The sequence below is a fragment of the Danio rerio genome, chromosome 1 (assembly GCF_052040795.2).
Source record: "Danio rerio strain M-AB ecotype USA chromosome 1, GRCz13ab, whole genome shotgun sequence".
Taxonomy (NCBI): Eukaryota; Metazoa; Chordata; class Actinopteri; order Cypriniformes; family Danionidae; genus Danio; species Danio rerio.
In genome coordinates, this window is record NC_141021.1 from 43,012,493 (window position 1) to 43,035,766 (window position 23,274).

The 23,274-nt window shown below is 37.8% G+C and overlaps 1 protein-coding gene across 1 annotated transcript in view; it reads left to right on the plus strand.

The window, feature by feature from the left end:
- The window catches only part of rab33bb (RAB33B, member RAS oncogene family b), a 73,758-nt gene that overhangs the window by 32,370 nt on the left and 18,114 nt on the right, over window positions 1-23,274 (plus strand). The window lies entirely within an intron of this gene.

The following is a 23,274-nucleotide window of genomic DNA, read 5'->3' on the forward strand; positions in this document are numbered from 1 at the left end:
TGTTGATCCTGGACCATCAAGATTTAAATTCAGTGATGTTGATCCTGGACCATCAAGATTCACATTTACTGATGTTGATCCTGGACCATCAAGATTCTAATTTACAGATGTTGATCCTGGACCATTAAGATTCAAATTTATTGATGTTGATCCTGGACCATCAAGATTCAAATTCACTGATGTTGATCCTGGACCATCAAGATTTAAATTCACCGATGTCGATCCTGGACCATCAAGATTCAAATTCGCCTATGTTGATCCTGGACCATCAAGATTCAAATTAACAGATGTTGATCCTGGACCATCAAGATTCAAATTCAGTGATGTTGATCCTGGACCATTAAGATTCAAAGTCACCGATGTTGATCCTGGACCATTAAGATTCAAATTCACTGATGTTGATCCTGGACCATTAAGATTCAAATTCAGTGATGTTGATCTTGGACCATTAAGATTAAAAATTACAGATGTTGATCCTGGACCATCAACATTCAAATTCACTGATGTTGATCCTGGACCATCAAGATTCAAATTCACTGATGTTGATCCTGGAACATCAAGACTCAAATTCACTGATGTTGATCCTGGACCATTAAGATTAAAATTTACAGATGTTGATCCTGGACCACCAAGATTCAAATTCACTGATGTTGATCCTGGACCATCAAGATTCAAATTCACCGATGTTGATCCTGGACCATCAAGATTCAAATTCACTGATGTTGATCCTGGACCATCAAGATTCAAATTCACTGATGTTGATCCTGGACCATTAAGATTCAAATTTACAGATGTTGATCCTGGACCATCAAGATTCAAATTCAGTGATGTTGATCCTGGACCATCAAGATTCAAATTCACCGATGTTGATCCTGGACCATTAAGATTCAAAATCAGTGATGTTGATCCTGGACCACAAAGACTCAAATTCACTGATGTTGATCCTGGACCATTAAGATTCAAATTCAGTGATGTTGATCCTGGACCACAAAGACTCAAATTCATTGATGTTGATCCTGGACCATTAAGATTAAAAATTACAGATGTTGATCCTGGACCATCAAGATTCAAATTCACTGATGTTGATCCTGGACCATCAAGATTCTAATTTACAGATGTTGATCCTGGACCATTAAGATTCAAATTTACTGATGTTGATCCTGGACCATCAAGATTAAAATTCAGTGATGTTGATCCTGGACCATCAAGATTCAAATTCAATGATGTTGATCCTGGACCATCAATATTCAAATTCACTGATGTTGATCCTGGACCATCAAGATTCTAATTTAGTGATGTTGATCCTGGACCATCAAGATTCAAATTCAATGATGTTGATCCTGGACCATCAAGATTCAAATTCACCGATGTTGATCCTGGACCATCAAGATTCAAATTCGCTGATGTTGATCCTGGACCACCAAGATTCAAATTCACTGATGTTGATCCTGGACCACAAAGACTCAAATTCACTGATGTTGATTCTGGACCATTAAGATTCAAATTCAGTTATGTTGATGCTGGACCACAAAGACTCAAGTTTTACTGATGTTGATCCTGGATCATCAAGATTCAAATTTACTGATGTTGATCCTGGACCATCAAGATTCAAATTAACTGATGTTGATCCTGGACCATCAAGATTCAAATTCACTGATGTTGATCCTGGACCATCAAGATTCTAATTCACTGATGTTGATCCTGGACCATTAAGATTCAAATTTAGTGATGTTGATCCTGGACCATTAAGATTAAAATTCAGTGATGTTGATCCTGGACCATCAAGATTCTAATTTACAGATGTTGATCCTGGACCATTAAGACTCAAATTTACTGATGTTGATCCTGGACCATCAAGATTCAAATTCAGTGATGTTGATCCTGGACCATCAAGATTCAAATTCAGTGATGTTGATCCTGGACCATCAAGATTCACATTTACTGATGTTGATCCTGGACCATCAAGATTCTAATTTACAGATGTTGATCCTGGACCATTAAGATTCAAATTTACTGATGTTGATCCTGGACCATTAAGATTCAAATTCAGTGATGTTGATCCTGGACCATCAAGATTCAAATTCACCGATGTCGATCCTGGACCATCAAGATTCAAATTCGCTGATGTTGATCCTGGACCACCAAGATTCAAATTCTCTGATGTTGATCCTGGACCATCAAGATTCAAATTTACTGATGTTGATCCTGGACCATCAAGATTCAAATTCACTGATGTTGATCCTGGACCATCAAGATTCTAATTCACTGATGTTGATCCTGGACCATTAAGATTCAAATTTACAGATGTTTATCCTGGACCACAAAGACTCAAATTCACTGATGTTGATTCTGGACCATTAAGATTCAAATTCAGTTATGTTGATGCTGGACCACAAAGACTCAAGTTTTACTGATGTTGATCCTGGATCATCAAGATTCAAATTTACTGATGTTGATCCTGGACCATCAAGATTCAAATTAACTGATGTTGATCCTGGACCATCAAGATTCAAATTCACTGATGTTGATCCTGGACCATCAAGATTCTAATTCACTGATGTTGATCCTGGACCATTAAGATTAAAATTTACAGATGTTGATCCTGGACCATCAAGATTCAAATTCACCGATGTTGATCCTGGACCATCAAGATTCAAATTCAATGATGTTGATCCTGGACCATCAAGATTCAAATTCACCGATGTTGATCCTGGACCATCAAGATTCAAATTCGCTGATGTTGATCCTGGACCACCAAGATTCAAATTCACTGATGTTGATCCTGGACCACAAAGACTCAAATTCACTGATGTTGATTCTGGACCATTAAGATTCAAATTCAGTGATGTTGATGCTGGACCACAAAGACTCAAGTCTTACTGATGTTGATCCTGGATCATCAAGATTCAAATTTACTGATGTTGATCCTGGACCATCAAGATTCAAATTAACTGATGTTGATCCTGGACCATCAAGATTCAAATTCACTGATGTTGATCCTGGACCATCAAGATTCTAATTCACTGATGTTGATCCTGGACCATTAAGATTCAAATTTACAGATGTTGATCCTGGACCATCAAGATTCAAATTCAGTGATGTTGATCCTGGACCATCAAGATTCAAATTCACCGATGTTGATCCAGGACCATTAAGATTCAAAATCAGTGATGTTGATCCTGGACCACAAAGACTCAAATTCACGGATGTTGATCCTGGACCATTAAGATTCAAATTCAGTGATGTTGATCCTGGACCACAAAGACTCAAATTCACTGATGTTGATCCTGGACCATTTAGATTAAAAATTACAGATGTTGATCCTGGACCATCAAGACTCAAATTCACAGATGTTGATCCTGGACTATCAAGATTCACATTTACTGATGTTGATCCTGGACCATCAAGATTCTAATTTACAGATGTTGATCCTGGACCATTAAGATTCAAATTTACTGATGTTGATCCTGGACCATCAAGATTAAAATTCAGTGATGTTGATCCTGGACCATCAAGATTCAAGTTCAGTGATGTTGATCCTGGACCATCAAGATTCTAATTTACAGATGTTGATCCTGGACCATTAAGATTCAAATTTACTGATGTTGATCCTGGACCATCAAGATTTAAATTCAGTGATGTTGATCCTGGACCATCAAGATTCACATTTACTGATGTTGATCCTGGACCATCAAGATTCTAATTTACAGATGTTGATCCTGGACCATCAAGATTCAAATTCACTGATGTTGATCCTGGACCATCAAGATTTAAATTCACCGATGTCGATCCTGGACCATCAAGATTCAAATTCGCCTATGTTGATCCTGGACCATCAAGATTCAAATTAACAGATGTTGATCCTGGACCATCAAGATTCAAATTCAGTGATGTTGATCCTGGACCATTAAGATTCAAAGTCACCGATGTTGATCCTGGACCATTAAGATTCAAATTCACTGATGTTGATCCTGGACCATTAAGATTCAAATTCAGTGATGTTGATCTTGGACCATTAAGATTAAAAATTACAGATGTTGATCCTGGACCATCAACATTCAAATTCACTGATGTTGATCCTGGACCATCAAGATTCAAATTCACTGATGTTGATCCTGGAACATCAAGACTCAAATTCACTGATGTTGATCCTGGACCATTAAGATTAAAATTTACAGATGTTGATCCTGGACCACCAAGATTCAAATTCACTGATGTTGATCCTGGACCATCAAGATTCAAATTCACCGATGTTGATCCTGGACCATCAAGATTCAAATTCACTGATGTTGATCCTGGACCATCAAGATTCAAATTCACTGATGTTGATCCTGGACCATTAAGATTCAAATTTACAGATGTTGATCCTGGACCATCAAGATTCAAATTCAGTGATGTTGATCCTGGACCATCAAGATTCAAATTCACCGATGTTGATCCTGGACCATTAAGATTCAAAATCAGTGATGTTGATCCTGGACCACAAAGACTCAAATTCACTGATGTTGATCCTGGACCATTAAGATTCAAATTCAGTGATGTTGATCCTGGACCACAAAGACTCAAATTCATTGATGTTGATCCTGGACCATTAAGATTAAAAATTACAGATGTTGATCCTGGACCATCAAGATTCAAATTCACTGATGTTGATCCTGGACCATCAAGATTCTAATTTACAGATGTTGATCCTGGACCATTAAGATTCAAATTTACTGATGTTGATCCTGGACCATCAAGATTAAAATTCAGTGATGTTGATCCTGGACCATCAAGATTCAAATTCAATGATGTTGATCCTGGACCATCAATATTCAAATTCACTGATGTTGATCCTGGACCATCAAGATTCTAATTTAGTGATGTTGATCCTGGACCATCAAGATTCAAATTCAATGATGTTGATCCTGGACCATCAAGATTCAAATTCACCGATGTTGATCCTGGACCATCAAGATTCAAATTCGCTGATGTTGATCCTGGACCACCAAGATTCAAATTCACTGATGTTGATCCTGGACCACAAAGACTCAAATTCACTGATGTTGATTCTGGACCATTAAGATTCAAATTCAGTTATGTTGATGCTGGACCACAAAGACTCAAGTTTTACTGATGTTGATCCTGGATCATCAAGATTCAAATTTACTGATGTTGATCCTGGACCATCAAGATTCAAATTAACTGATGTTGATCCTGGACCATCAAGATTCAAATTCACTGATGTTGATCCTGGACCATCAAGATTCTAATTCACTGATGTTGATCCTGGACCATTAAGATTCAAATTTAGTGATGTTGATCCTGGACCATTAAGATTAAAATTCAGTGATGTTGATCCTGGACCATCAAGATTCTAATTTACAGATGTTGATCCTGGACCATTAAGACTCAAATTTACTGATGTTGATCCTGGACCATCAAGATTCAAATTCAGTGATGTTGATCCTGGACCATCAAGATTCAAATTCAGTGATGTTGATCCTGGACCATCAAGATTCACATTTACTGATGTTGATCCTGGACCATCAAGATTCTAATTTACAGATGTTGATCCTGGACCATTAAGATTCAAATTTACTGATGTTGATCCTGGACCATTAAGATTCAAATTCAGTGATGTTGATCCTGGACCATCAAGATTCAAATTCACCGATGTCGATCCTGGACCATCAAGATTCAAATTCGCTGATGTTGATCCTGGACCACCAAGATTCAAATTCTCTGATGTTGATCCTGGACCATCAAGATTCAAATTTACTGATGTTGATCCTGGACCATCAAGATTCAAATTCACTGATGTTGATCCTGGACCATCAAGATTCTAATTCACTGATGTTGATCCTGGACCATTAAGATTCAAATTTACAGATGTTTATCCTGGACCACAAAGACTCAAATTCACTGATGTTGATTCTGGACCATTAAGATTCAAATTCAGTTATGTTGATGCTGGACCACAAAGACTCAAGTTTTACTGATGTTGATCCTGGATCATCAAGATTCAAATTTACTGATGTTGATCCTGGACCATCAAGATTCAAATTAACTGATGTTGATCCTGGACCATCAAGATTCAAATTCACTGATGTTGATCCTGGACCATCAAGATTCTAATTCACTGATGTTGATCCTGGACCATTAAAATTAAAATTTACAGATGTTGATCCTGGACCATCAAGATTCAAATTCACCGATGTTGATCCTGGACCATCAAGATTCAAATTCAATGATGTTGATCCTGGACCATCAAGATTCAAATTCACCGATGTTGATCCTGGACCATCAAGATTCAAATTCGCTGATGTTGATCCTGGACCACCAAGATTCAAATTCACTGATGTTGATCCTGGACCACAAAGACTCAAATTCACTGATGTTGATTCTGGACCATTAAGATTCAAATTCAGTGATGTTGATGCTGGACCACAAAGACTCAAGTCTTACTGATGTTGATCCTGGATCATCAAGATTCAAATTTACTGATGTTGATCCTGGACCATCAAGATTCAAATTAACTGATGTTGATCCTGGACCATCAAGATTCAAATTCACTGATGTTGATCCTGGACCATCAAGATTCTAATTCACTGATGTTGATCCTGGACCATTAAGATTCAAATTTACAGATGTTGATCCTGGACCATCAAGATTCAAATTCAGTGATGTTGATCCTGGACCATCAAGATTCAAATTCACCGATGTCGATCCTGGACCATCAAGATTCAAATTCGATGATGTTGATCCTGGACCACCAAGATTCAAATTCTCTGATGTTGATCCTGGACCATCAAGATTCAAATTTACTGATGTTGATCCTGGACCATCAAGATTCAAAATCACTGATGTTGATCCTGGACCATCAAGATTCTAATTCACTGATGTTGATCCTGGACCATTAAGATTCAAATTTACAGATGTTTATCCTGGACCACAAAGACTCAAATTCACTGATGTTGATTCTGGACCATTAAGATTCAAATTCAGTTATGTTGATGCTGGACCACAAAGACTCAAGTTTTACTGATGTTGATCCTGGATCATCAAGATTCAAATTTACTGATGTTGATCCTGGACCATCAAGATTCAAATTAACTGATGTTGATCCTGGACCATCAAGATTCAAATTCACTGATGTTGATCCTGGACCATCAAGATTCTAATTCACTGATGTTGATCCTGGACCATTAAGATTAAAATTTACAGATGTTGATCCTGGACCATCAAGATTCAAATTCACCGATGTTGATCCTGGACCATCAAGATTCAAATTCAATGATGTTGATCCTGGACCATCAAGATTCAAATTCACCGATGTTGATCCTGGACCATCAAGATTCAAATTCGCTGATGTTGATCCTGGACCACCAAGATTCAAATTCACTGATGTTGATCCTGGACCACAAAGACTCAAATTCACTGATGTTGATTCTGGACCATTAAGATTCAAATTCAGTGATGTTGATGCTGGACCACAAAGACTCAAGTCTTACTGATGTTGATCCTGGATCATCAAGATTCAAATTTACTGATGTTGATCCTGGACCATCAAGATTCAAATTAACTGATGTTGATCCTGGACCATCAAGATTCAAATTCACTGATGTTGATCCTGGACCATCAAGATTCTAATTCACTGATGTTGATCCTGGACCATTAAGATTCAAATTTACAGATGTTGATCCTGGACCATCAAGATTCAAATTCAGTGATGTTGATCCTGGACCATCAAGATTCAAATTCACCGATGTTGATCCAGGACCATTAAGATTCAAAATCAGTGATGTTGATCCTGGACCACAAAGACTCAAATTCACGGATGTTGATCCTGGACCATTAAGATTCAAATTCAGTGATGTTGATCCTGGACCACAAAGACTCAAATTCACTGATGTTGATCCTGGACCATTTAGATTAAAAATTACAGATGTTGATCCTGGACCATCAAGACTCAAATTCACAGATGTTGATCCTGGACTATCAAGATTCACATTTACTGATGTTGATCCTGGACCATCAAGATTCTAATTTACAGATGTTGATCCTGGACCATTAAGATTCAAATTTACTGATGTTGATCCTGGACCATCAAGATTAAAATTCAGTGATGTTGATCCTGGACCATCAAGATTCAAATTCAGTGATGTTGATCCTGGACCATCAAGATTCTAATTTACAGATGTTGATCCTGGACCATTAAGATTCAAATTTACTGATGTTGATCCTGGACCATCAAGATTTAAATTCAGTGATGTTGATCCTGGACCATCAAGATTCACATTTACTGATGTTGATCCTGGACCATCAAGATTCTAATTTACAGATGTTGATCCTGGACCATCAAGATTCAAATTCACTGATGTCGATCCTGGACCATCAAGATTCAAATTCGCCTATGTTGATCCTGGACCATCAAGATTCAAATTAACAGATGTTGATCCTGGACCATCAAGATTCAAATTCAGTGATGTTGATCCTGGACCATTAAGATTCAAAGTCACCGATGTTGATCCTGGACCATTAAGATTCAAATTCACTGATGTTGATCCTGGACCATTAAGATTCAAATTCAGTGATGTTGATCTTGGACCATTAAGATTAAAAATTACAGATGTTGATCCTGGACCATCAACATTCAAATTCACTGATGTTGATCCTGGACCATCAAGATTCAAATTCACTGATGTTGATCCTGGAACATCAAGACTCAAATTCACTGATGTTGATCCTGGACCATTAAGATTAAAATTTACAGCTGTTGATCCTGGACCACCAAGATTCAAATTCACTGATGTTGATCCTGGACCATCAAGATTCAAATTCACCGATGTTGATCCTGGACCATCAAGATTCAAATTCACTGATGTTGATCCTGGACCATCAAGATTCAAATTCACTGATGTTGATCCTGGACCATTAAGATTCAAATTTACAGATGTTGATCCTGGACCATCAAGATTCAAATTCAGTGATGTTGATCCTGGACCATCAAGATTCAAATTCACCGATGTTGATCCTGGACCATTAAGATTCAAAATCAGTGATGTTGATCCTGGACCACAAAGACTCAAATTCACTGATGTTGATCCTGGACCATTAAGATTCAAATTCAGTGATGTTGATCCTGGACCACAAAGACTCAAATTCATTGATGTTGATCCTGGACCATTAAGATTAAAAATTACAGATGTTGATCCTGGACCATCAAGATTCAAATTCACTGATGTTGATCCTGGACCATCAAGATTCTAATTTACAGATGTTGATCCTGGACCATTAAGATTCAAATTTACTGATGTTGATCCTGGACCATCAAGATTAAAATTCAGTGATGTTGATCCTGGACCATCAAGATTCAAATTCAATGATGTTGATCCTGGACCATCAATATTCAAATTCACTGATGTTGATCCTGGACCATCAAGATTCTAATTTAGTGATGTTGATCCTGGACCATCAAGATTCAAATTCAATGATGTTGATCCTGGACCATCAAGATTCAAATTCACCGATGTTGATCCTGGACCATCAAGATTCAAATTCGCTGATGTTGATCCTGGACCACCAAGATTCAAATTCACTGATGTTGATCCTGGACCACAAAGACTCAAATTCACTGATGTTGATTCTGGACCATTAAGATTCAAATTCAGTTATGTTGATGCTGGACCACAAAGACTCAAGTTTTACTGATGTTGATCCTGGATCATCAAGATTCAAATTTACTGATGTTGATCCTGGACCATCAAGATTCAAATTAACTGATGTTGATCCTGGACCATCAAGATTCAAATTCACTGATGTTGATCCTGGACCATCAAGATTCTAATTCACTGATGTTGATCCTGGACCATTAAGATTCAAATTTAGTGATGTTGATCCTGGACCATTAAGATTAAAATTCAGTGATGTTGATCCTGGACCATCAAGATTCTAATTTACAGATGTTGATCCTGGACCATTAAGACTCAAATTTACTGATGTTGATCCTGGACCATCAAGATTCAAATTCAGTGATGTTGATCCTGGACCATCAAGATTCAAATTCAGTGATGTTGATCCTGGACCATCAAGATTCTAATTTACAGATGTTGATCCTGGACCATTAAGATTCAAATTTACTGATGTTGATCCTGGACCATTAAGATTCAAATTCAGTGATGTTGATCCTGGACCATCAAGATTCAAATTCACCGATGTCGATCCTGGACCATCAAGATTCAAATTCGCTGATGTTGATCCTGGACCACCAAGATTCAAATTCTCTGATGTTGATCCTGGACCATCAAGATTCAAATTTACTGATGTTGATCCTGGACCATCAAGATTCAAATTCACTGATGTTGATCCTGGACCATCAAGATTCTAATTCACTGATGTTGATCCTGGACCATTAAGATTCAAATTTACAGATGTTTATCCTGGACCACAAAGACTCAAATTCACTGATGTTGATTCTGGACCATTAAGATTCAAATTCAGTTATGTTGATGCTGGACCACAAAGACTCAAGTTTTACTGATGTTGATCCTGGATCATCAAGATTCAAATTTACTGATGTTGATCCTGGACCATCAAGATTCAAATTAACTGATGTTGATCCTGGACCATCAAGATTCAAATTCACTGATGTTGATCCTGGACCATCAAGATTCTAATTCACTGATGTTGATCCTGGACCTTTAAGATTAAAATTTACAGATGTTGATCCTGGACCATCAAGATTCAAATTCACCGATGTTGATCCAGGACCATTAAGATTCAAAATCAGTGATGTTGATCCTGGACCACAAAGACTCAAATCCACGGATGTTGATCCTGGACCATTAAGATTCAAAATCAGTGATGTTGATCCTGGACCACAAAGACTCAAATCCACGGATGTTGATCCTGGACCACAAAGACTCAAATTTACTGATGTTGATCCTGGACCATTAAGATTAAAAAATACAGATGTTGATCCTGGACCATCAAGATTCAAATTCACTGATGTTGATCCTTGACCATCAAGATTCACATTTACTGATGTTGATCCTGGACCATCAAGATTCTAATTTACAGATGTTGATCCTGGACCATTAAGATTCAAATTTACTGATGTTGATCCTGGACCATCAAGATTCAAATTCAGTGATGTTGATCCTGGACCATCAAGATTCAAATTCAGTGATGTTGATCCTGGACCATCAAGATTCAAATTCACCGATGTTGATCCTGGACCATCAAGATTCAAATTCACTGATGTTGATCCTGGACCACAAAGACTCAAATTCACTGATGTTGATTCTGGACCATTAAGATTCAAATTCAGTGATGTTGATGCTGGACCACAAAGACTCAAGTTTTACTGATGTTGATCCTGGATCATCAAGATTCAAAGTCACTGATGTTGATCCTGGACCATTAAGATTCAAATTCACTGAAGTTGATCCTGGACCATTAAGATTCAAATTCACTGATGTTGATCTTGGACCATCGAGATTCAAATTCAGTAATGTTTATCCTGGACCATCAAGATTCAAATTCAGTGATGTTGATCCTGGACCATCAAGATTCAAATTCAGTGATGTTGATCCTGGACCATCAAGATTCACATTTACTGATGTTGATCCTGGACCATCAAGATTCTAATTTACAGATGTTGATCCTGGACCATTAAGATTCAAATTTACTGATGTTGATCCTGGACCATCAAGATTCAAATTCACTGATGTTGATCCTGGACCATCAAGATTCAAATTCACCGATGTCGATCCTGGACCATCAAGATTCAAATTCGCTGATGTTGATCCTGGACCACCAAGATTCAAATTCTCTGATGTTGATCCTGGACCATCAAGATTCAAATTCACTGATGTTGATCCTGGACCATCAAGATTCTAATTCACTGATGTTGATCCTGGACCATTAAGATTCAAATTTACAGATGTTGATCCTGGACCATCAAGATTCAAATTCAGTGATGTTGATCCTGGACCATCAAGATTCAAATTCACCGATGTTGATCCTGGACCATTAAGATTCAAAATCAGTGATGTTGATCCTGGACCACAAAGACTCAAATTCACTGATGTTGATCCTGGACCATTAAGATTCAAAATCAGTGATGTTGATCCTGGACCACAAAGACTCAAATTCACTGATGTTGATCCTGGACCATTAAGATTCAAATTCAGTGATGTTGATCCTGGACCACAAAGACTCAAATTCATTGATGTTGATCCTGGACCATCAAGATTCAAATTTACTGATGTTGATCCTGGACCATCAAGATTCAAATTCACTGATGTTGATCCTGGACCATCAAGATTCAAATTCACTGATGTTGATCCTGGACCACAAAGACTCAAATTCACTGATGTTGATTCTGGACCATTAAGATTCAAATTCAGTGATGTTGATGCTGGACCACAAAGACTCAAGTTTTACTGATGTTGATCCTGGATCATCAAGATTCAAAGTCACTGATGTTGATCCTGGACCATTAAGATTCAAATTCACTGAAGTTGATCCTGGACCATTAAGATTCAAATTCACTGATGTTGATCTTGGACCATCGAGATTCAAATTCAGTAATGTTTATCCTGGACCATCAAGATTCAAATTCAGTGATGTTGATCCTGGACCATCAAGATTCAAATTCAGTGATGTTGATCCTGGACCATCAAGATTCACATTTACTGATGTTGATCCTGGACCATCAAGATTCTAATTTACAGATGTTGATCCTGGACCATTAAGATTCAAATTTACTGATGTTGATCCTGGACCATCAAGATTCAAATTCACTGATGTTGATCCTGGACCATCAAGATTCAAATTCACCGATGTCGATCCTGGACCATCAAGATTCAAATTCGCTGATGTTGATCCTGGACCACCAAGATTCAAATTCTCTGATGTTGATCCTGGACCATCAAGATTCAAATTCACTGATGTTGATCCTGGACCATCAAGATTCTAATTCACTGATGTTGATCCTGGACCATTAAGATTCAAATTTACAGATGTTGATCCTGGACCATCAAGATTCAAATTCAGTGATGTTGATCCTGGACCATCAAGATTCAAATTCACCGATGTTGATCCTGGACCATTAAGATTCAAAATCAGTGATGTTGATCCTGGACCACAAAGACTCAAATTCACTGATGTTGATCCTGGACCATTAAGATTCAAAATCAGTGATGTTGATCCTGGACCACAAAGACTCAAATTCACTGATGTTGATCCTGGACCATTAAGATACAAATTCAGTGATGTTGATCCTGGACCACAAAGACTCAAATTCATTGATGTTGATCCTGGACCATCAAGATTCAAATTTACTGATGTTGATCCTGGACCATCAAGATTCAAATTCACTGATGTTGATCCTGGACCATCAAGATTCAAATTCACCGATGTCGATCCTGGACCATCAAGATTCAAATTCGCTGATGTTGATCCTGGACCACCAAGATTCAAATTCTCTGATGTTGATCCTGGACCATCAAGATTCAAATTCACTGATGTTGATCCTGGACCATCAAGATTCAAATTCACCGATGTCGATCCTGGACCATCAAGATTCAAATTCGCTGATGTTGATCCTGGACCACCAAGATTCAAATTCTCTGATGTTGATCCTGGACCATCAAGATTCTAATTCACTGATGTTGATCCTGGACCATTAAGATTCAAATTTACAGATGTTGATCCTGGACCATCAAGATTCAAATTCAGTGATGTTGATCCTGGACCATCAAGATTCAAATTCACCGATGTTGATCCTGGACCATTAAGGTTCAAAATCAGTGATGTTGATCCTGGACCACAAAGACTCAAATTCACTGATGTTGATCCTGGACCATTAAGATTCAAATTCAGTGATGTTGATCCTGGACCACAAAGACTCAAATTCATTGATGTTGATCCTGGACCATTAAGATTAAAAATTACAGATGTTGATCCTGGACCATCAAGATTCAAATTCACTGATGTTGATCCTGGACCATCAAGATTCAAATTCACTGATGTTGATCCTGAACCATCAAGATTCTAATTAACAGATGTTGATCCTGGACCATTAAGATTCAAATTTACTGATGTTGATCCTGGACCATCAAGATTAAAATTCAGTGATGTTGATCCTGGACCATCAAGATTCAAATTCAATGATGTTGATCCTGGACCATCAAGATTCAAATTCACCGATGTTGATCCTGGACCATCAAGATTCAAATTCGCTGATGTTGATCCTGGACCATTAAGATTAAAAATTACAGATGTTGACCCTGGACCATCAAGATTCAAATTCACTGATGTTGATCCTGGACCATCAATATTCAAATTCACTGATGTTAATCCTGGACCATCAAGATTCTAATTTACAGATGTTGATCCTGGACCATTAAGATTCAAATTCACTGATGTTGATCCTGGACCATCAAGATTAAAATTCAGTGATGTTGATCCTGGACCATTAAGATTCAAATTCAATGATGTTGATCCTGGACCATCAAGATTCAAATTCACCGATGTTGATCCTGGACCATCAAGATTCAAATTCGCTGATGTTGATCCTGGACCACCAAGATTTAAATTCAGTGATGTTGATCCTGGACCACCAAGATTCAAATTCAGTGATGTTGATGCTGGACCACAAAGACTCAAGTTTTACTGGTGTTGATCCTGGATCATCAAGATTCAAATTTACTGATGTTGATCCTGGACCATCAAGATTCAAATTAACTGATGTTGATCCTGGACCATCAAGATTCAAATTCACTGATGTTGATCCTGGACCATCAAGATTCTAATTCACTGATGTTGATCCTGGACCATTAAGATTCAAAATCAGTGATGTTGATCCTGGACCACAAAGACTCAAATTCACTGATGTTGATCCTGGACCATTAAGATTCAAATTCAGTGATGTTGATCCTGGACCACAAAGACTCAAATTCATTGATGTTGATCCTGGACCATTAAGATTAAAAATTACAGATGTTGATCCTGGACCATCAAGATTCAAATTCACTGATGTTGATCCTGGACCATCAATATTCAAATTCACTGATGTTGATCCTGGACCATCAAGATTCTAATTTACAGATGTTGATCCTGGACCATCAAGATTAAAATTCAGTGATGTTGATCCTGGACCATCAAGATTCAAATTCACCGATGTTGATCCTGGACCATCAAGATTCTAATTCACTGATGTTGATCCTGGACCATCAAGATTCAAATTCACCGATGTTGATCCAGGACCATTAAGATTCAAAATCAGTGATGTTGATCCTGGACCACAAAGACTCAAATTCACGGATGTTGATCCTGGACCATTAAGATTCAAATTCAGTGATGTTGATCCTGGACCACAAAGACTCAAATTCACTGATGTTGATCCTGGACCATTTAGATTAAAAATTACAGATGTTGATCCTGGACCATCAAGATTCAAATTCACAGATGTTGATCCTGGACTATCAAGATTCACATTTACTGTTGTTGATCCTGGACCATCAAGATTCTAATTTACAGATGTTGATCCTGGACCATTAAGATTCAAATTTACTGATGTTGATCCTGGACCATCAAGATTCAAATTCACCGATGTTGATCCTGGACCATCAAGATTTAAATTCAGTGATGTTGATCCTGGACCATCAAGATTAAAATTCAGTGATGTTGATCCTGGACCATCAAGATTCTAATTTACAGATGTTGATCCTGGACCATTAAGATTCAAATTTACTGATGTTGATCCTGGACCATCAAGATTCAAATTCAGTGATGTTGATCCTGGACCATCAAGATTCAAATTTACTGATGTTGATCCTGGACCATCAAGATTCAAATTCAGTGATGTTGATCCTGGACCATCAAGATTCAAATTCACCGATGTCGATCCTGGACCATCAAGATTCAAATTCGCTGATGTTGATCCTGGACCACCAAGATTCAAATTCTCTGATGTTGATCCTGGACCATCAAGATTCAAATTTACTGATGTTGATCCTGGACCATCAAGATTCAAATTCACTGATGTTGATCCTGGACCATCAAGATTCTAATTCACTGATGTTGATCCTGGACCATTAAGATTCAAATTTACAGATGTTGATCCTGGACCATCAAGATTCAAATTCAGTGATGTTGATCCTGGACCATCAAGATTCAAATTCACCGATGTTGATCCTGGACCATCAAGATTCAAATTCGCTGATGTTGATCCTGGACCACCAAGATTCAAATTCACTGATGTTGATCCTGGACCACAAAGACTCAAATTCACTGATGTTGATTCTGGACCATTAAGATTCAAATTCAGTTATGTTGATGCTGGACCACAAAGACTCAAGTTTTACTGATGTTGATCCTGGATCATCAAGATTCAAATTTACTGATGTTGATCCTGGACCATCAAGATTCAAATTAACTGATGTTGATCCTGGACCATCAAGATTCAAATTCACTGATATTGATCCTGGACCATCAAGATTCTAATTCACTGATGTTGATCCTGGACCATTAAGATTCAAATTCAGTGATGTTGATCCTGGACCATCAAGATTAAAATTCAGTGATGTTGATCCTGGACCATCAAGATTCTAATTTACAGATGTTGATCCTGGACCATTAAGATTCAAATTTACTGATGTTGATCCTGGACCATCAAGATTCAAATTCAGTGATGTTGATCCTGGACCATCAAGATTCAAATTCAGTGATGTTGATCCTGGACCATCAAGATTCACATTTACTGATGTTGATCCTGGACCATCAAGATTCTAATTTACAGATGTTGATCCTGGACCATTAAGATTCAAATTTACTGATGTTGATCCTGGACCATCAAGATTCAAATTCACTGATGTTGATCCTGGACCATCAAGATTCAAATTCACCGATGTCGATCCTGGACCATCAAGATTCAAATTCGCTGATGTTGATCCTGGACCACCAAGATTCAAATTCTCTGATGTTGATCCTGGACCATCAAGATTCTAATTTACAGATGTTGATCCTGGACCATTAAGATTCAAATTTACTGATGTTGATCCTGGACCATCAAGATTAAAATTCAGTGATGTTGATCCTGGACCATCAAGATTCAAATTCAATGATGTTGATCCTGGACCATCAATATTCAAATTCACTGATGTTGATCCTGGACCATCAAGATTCTAATTTAGTGATGTTGATCCTGGACCATCAAGATTCAAATTCAATGATGTTGATCCTGGACCATCAAGATTCAAATTCACCGATGTTGATCCTGGACCATCAAGATTCAAATTCGCTGATGTTGATCCTGGACCACCAAGATTCAAATTCACTGATGTTGATCCTGGACCACAAAGACTCAAATTCACTGATGTTGATTCTGGACCATTAAGATTCAAATTCAGTTATGTTGATGCTGGACCACAAAGACTCAAGTTTTACTGATGTTGATCCTGGATCATCAAGATTCAAATTTACTGATGTTGATCCTGGACCATCAAGATTCAAATTAACTGATGTTGATCCTGGACCATCAAGATTCAAATTCACTGATGTTGATCCTGGACCATCAAGATTCTAATTCACTGATGTTGATCCTGGACCATTAAGATTCAAATTTAGTGATGTTGATCCTGGACCATTAAGATTAAAATTCAGTGATGTTGATCCTGGACCATCAAGATTCTAATTTACAGATGTTGATCCTGGACCATTAAGACTCAAATTTACTGATGTTGATCCTGGACCATCAAGATTCAAATTCAGTGATGTTGATCCTGGACCATCAAGATTCAAATTCAGTGATGTTGATCCTGGACCATCAAGATTCACATTTACTGATGTTGATCCTGGACCATCAAGATTCTAATTTACAGATGTTGATCCTGGACCATTAAGATTCAAATTTACTGATGTTGATCCTGGACCATTAAGATTCAAATTCAGTGATGTTGATCCTGGACCATCAAGATTCAAATTCACCGATGTCGATCCTGGACCATCAAGATTCAAATTCGCTGATGTTGATCCTGGACCACCAAGATTCAAATTCTCTGATGTTGATCCTGGACCATCAAGATTCAAATTTACTGATGTTGATCCTGGACCATCAAGATTCAAATTCACTGATGTTGATCCTGGACCATCAAGATTCTAATTCACTGATGTTGATCCTGGACCATTAAGATTCAAATTTACAGATGTTTATCCTGGACCACAAAGACTCAAATTCACTGATGTTGATTCTGGACCATTAAGATTCAAATTCAGTTATGTTGATGCTGGACCACAAAGACTCAAGTTTTACTGATGTTGATCCTGGATCATCAAGATTCAAATTTACTGATGTTGATCCTGGACCATCAAGATTGAAATTAACTGATGTTGATCCTGGACCATCAAGATTCAAATTCACTGATGTTGATCCTGGACCATCAAGATTCTAATTCACTGATGTTGATCCTGGACCTTTAAGATTAAAATTTACAGATGTTGATCCTGGACCATCAAGATTCAAATTCACCGATGTTGATCCAGGACCATTAAGATTCAAAATCAGTGATGTTGATCCTGGACCACAAAGACTCAAATCCACGGATGTTGATCCTGGACCATTAAGATTCAAAATCAGTGATGTTGATCCTGGACCACAAAGACTCAAATCCACGGATGTTGATCCTGGACCACAAAGACTCAAATTCACTGATGTTGATCCTGGACCATTAAGATTAAAAAATACAGATGTTGATCCTGGACCATCAAGATTCAAATTCACTGATGTTGATCCTTGACCATCAAGATTCACATTTACTGATGTTGATCCTGGACCATCAAGATTCTAATTTACAGATGTTGATCCTGGACCATTAAGATTCAAATTTACTGATGTTGATCCTGGACCATCAAGATTCAAATTCAGTGATGTTGATCCTGGACCATCAAGATTCAAATTCAGTGATGTTGATCCTGGACCATCAAGATTCAAATTCACCGATGTTGATCCTGGACCATCAAGATTCAAATTCACTGATGTTGATCCTGGACCACAAAGACTCAAATTCACTGATGTTGATTCTGGACCATTAAGATTCAAATTCAGTGATGTTGATGCTGGACCACAAAGACTCAAGTTTTACTGATGTTGATCCTGGATCATCAAGATTCAAAGTCACTGATGTTGATCCTGGACCATTAAGATTCAAATTCACTGAAGTTGATCCTGGACCATTAAGATTCAAATTCACTGATGTTGATCTTGGACCATCGAGATTCAAATTCAGTAATGTTTATCCTGGACCATCAAGATTCAAATTCAGTGATGTTGATCCTGGACCATCAAGATTCAAATTCAGTGATGTTGATCCTGGACCATCAAGATTCACATTTACTGATGTTGATCCTGGACCATCAAGATTCTAATTTACAGATGTTGATCCTGGACCATTAAGATTCAAATTTACTGATGTTGATCCTGGACCATCAAGATTCAAATTCACTGATGTTGATCCTGGACCATCAAGATTCAAATTCACCGATGTCGATCCTGGACCATCAAGATTCAAATTCGCTGATGTTGATCCTGGACCACCAAGATTCAAATTCTCTGATGTTGATCCTGGACCATCAAGATTCAAATTCACTGATGTTGATCCTGGACCATCAAGATTCTAATTCACTGATGTTGATCCTGGACCATTAAGATTCAAATTTACAGATGTTGATCCTGGACCATCAAGATTCAAATTCAGTGATGTTGATCCTGGACCATCAAGATTCAAATTCACCGATGTTGATCCTGGACCATTAAGATTCAAAATCAGTGATGTTGATCCTGGACCACAAAGACTCAAATTCACTGATGTTGATCCTGGACCATTAAGATTCAAAATCAGTGATGTTGATCCTGGACCACAAAGACTCAAATTCACTGATGTTGATCCTGGACCATTAAGATTCAAATTCAGTGATGTTGATCCTGGACCACAAAGACTCAAATTCATTGATGTTGATCCTGGACCATCAAGATTCAAATTTACTGATGTTGATCCTGGACCATCAAGATTCAAATTCACTGATGTTGATCCTGGACCATCAAGATTCAAATTCACTGATGTTGATCCTGGACCACAAAGACTCAAATTCACTGATGTTGATTCTGGACCATTAAGATTCAAATTCAGTGATGTTGATGCTGGACCACAAAGACTCAAGTTTTACTGATGTTGATCCTGGATCATCAAGATTCAAAGTCACTGATGTTGATCCTGGACCATTAAGATTCAAATTCACTGAAGTTGATCCTGGACCATTAAGATTCAAATTCACTGATGTTGATCTTGGACCATCGAGATTCAAATTCAGTAATGTTTATCCTGGACCATCAAGATTCAAATTCAGTGATGTTGATCCTGGACCATCAAGATTCAAATTCAGTGATGTTGATCCTGGACCATCAAGATTCACATTTACTGATGTTGATCCTGGACCATCAAGATTCTAATTTACAGATGTTGATCCTGGACCATTAAGATTCAAATTTACTGATGTTGATCCTGGACCATCAAGATTCAAATTCACTGATGTTGATCCTGGACCATCAAGATTCAAATTCACCGATGTCGATCCTGGACCATCAAGATTCAAATTCGCTGATGTTGATCCTGGACCACCAAGATTCAAATTCTCTGATGTTGATCCTGGACCATCAAGATTCAAATTCACTGATGTTGATCCTGGACCATCAAGATTCTAATTCACTGATGTTGATCCTGGACCATTAAGATTCAAATTTACAGATGTTGATCCTGGACCATCAAGATTCAAATTCAGTGATGTTGATCCTGGACCACCAAGATTCAAATTCACTGATGTTGATTCTGGACCATTAAGATTCAAATTTACAGATGTTGATCCTGGACCATCAAGATTCAAATTCAGTGATGTTGATCCTGGACCACAAAGACTCAAATTCACTGATGTTGATTCTGGACCATTAAGATTCAAATTCAGTTATGTTGATGCTGGACCACAAAGACTCAAGTTTTACTGATGTTGATCCTGGATCATCAAGATTCAAATTTACTGATGTTGATCCTGGACCATCAAGATTCAAATTAACTGATGTTGATCCTGGACCATCAAGATTCAAATTCACTGATGTTGATCCTGGACCATCAAGATTCTAATTCACTGATGTTGATCCTGGACCATTAAGATTCAAATTTAGTGATGTTGATCCTGGACCATTAAGATTAAAATTCAGTGATGTTGATCCTGGACCATCAAGATTCTAATTTACAGATGTTGATCCTGGACCATTAAGACTCAAATTTACTGATGTTGATCCTGGACCATCAAGATTCAAATTCAGTGATGTTGATCCTGGACCATCAAGATTCAAATTCAGTGATGTTGATCCTGGACCATCAAGATTCACATTTACTGATGTTGATCCTGGACCATCAAGATTCTAATTTACAGATGTTGATCCTGGACCATTAAGATTCAAATTTACTGTTGTTGATCCTGGACCATTAAGATTCAAATTCAGTGATGTTGATCCTGGACCATCAAGATTCAAATTCACCGATGTCGATCCTGGACCATCAAGATTCAAATTCGCTGATGTTGATCCTGGACCACCAAGATTCAAATTCTCTGATGTTGATCCTGGACCATCAAGATTCAAATTTACTGATGTTGATCCTGGACCATCAAGATTCAAATTCACTGATGTTGATCCTGGACCATCAAGATTCTAATTCACTGATGTTGATCCTGGACCATTAAGATTCAAATTCACTGATGTTGATCCTGGACCACAAAGACTCAAATTCACTGATGTTGATTCTGGACCATTAAGATTCAAATTCAGTGATGTTGATGCTGGACCACAAAGACTCAAGTTTTACTGATGTTGATCCTGGATCATCAAGATTCAAAGTCACTGATGTTGATCCTGGACCATTAAGATTCAAATTCACTGAAGTTGATCCTGGACCATTAAGATTCAAATTCACTGATGTTGATCTTGGACCATCGAGATTCAAATTCAGTAATGTTTATCCTGGACCATCAAGATTCAAATTCAGTGATGTTGATCCTGGACCATCAAGATTCAAATTCAGTGATGTTGATCCTGGACCATCAAGATTCACATTTACTGATGTTGATCCTGGACCATCAAGATTCTAATTTACAGATGTTGATCCTGGACCATTAAGATTCAAATTTACTGATGTTGATCCTGGACCATCAAGATTCAAATTCACTGATGTTGATCCTGGACCATCAAGATTCAAATTCACCGATGTCGATCCTGGACCATCAAGATTCAAATTCGCTGATGTTGATCCTGGACCACCAAGATTCAAATTCTCTGATGTTGATCCTGGACCATCAAGATTCAAATTCACTGATGTTGATCCTGGACCATCAAGATTCTAATTCACTGATGTTGATCCTGGACCATTAAGATTCAAATTTACAGATGTTGATCCTGGACCATCAAGATTCAAATTCAGTGATGTTGATCCTGGACCATCAAGATTCAAATTCACCGATGTTGATCCTGGACCATTAAGATTCAAAATCAGTGATGTTGATCCTGGACCACAAAGACTCAAATTCACTGATGTTGATCCTGGACCATTAAGATTCAAAATCAGTGATGTTGATCCTGGACCACAAAGACTCAAATTCACTGATGTTGATCCTGGACCATTAAGATTCAAATTCAGTGATGTTGATCCTGGACCACAAAGACTCAAATTCATTGATGTTGATCCTGGACCATCAAGATTCAAATTTACTGATGTTGATCCTGGACCATCAAGATTCAAATTCACTGATGTTGATCCTGGACCATCAAGATTCAAATTCACTGATGTTGATCCTGGACCACAAAGACTCAAATTCACTGATGTTGATTCTGGACCATTAAGATTCAAATTCAGTGATGTTGATGCTGGACCACAAAGACTCAAGTTTTACTGATGTTGATCCTGGATCATCAAGATTCAAAGTCACTGATGTTGATCCTGGACCATTAAGATTCAAATTCACTGAAGTTGATCCTGGACCATTAAGATTCAAATTCACTGATGTTGATCTTGGACCATCGAGATTCAAATTCAGTAATGTTTATCCTGGACCATCAAGATTCAAATTCAGTGATGTTGATCCTGGACCATCAAGATTCAAATTCAGTGATGTTGATCCTGGACCATCAAGATTCACATTTACTGATGTTGATCCTGGACCATCAAGATTCTAATTTAC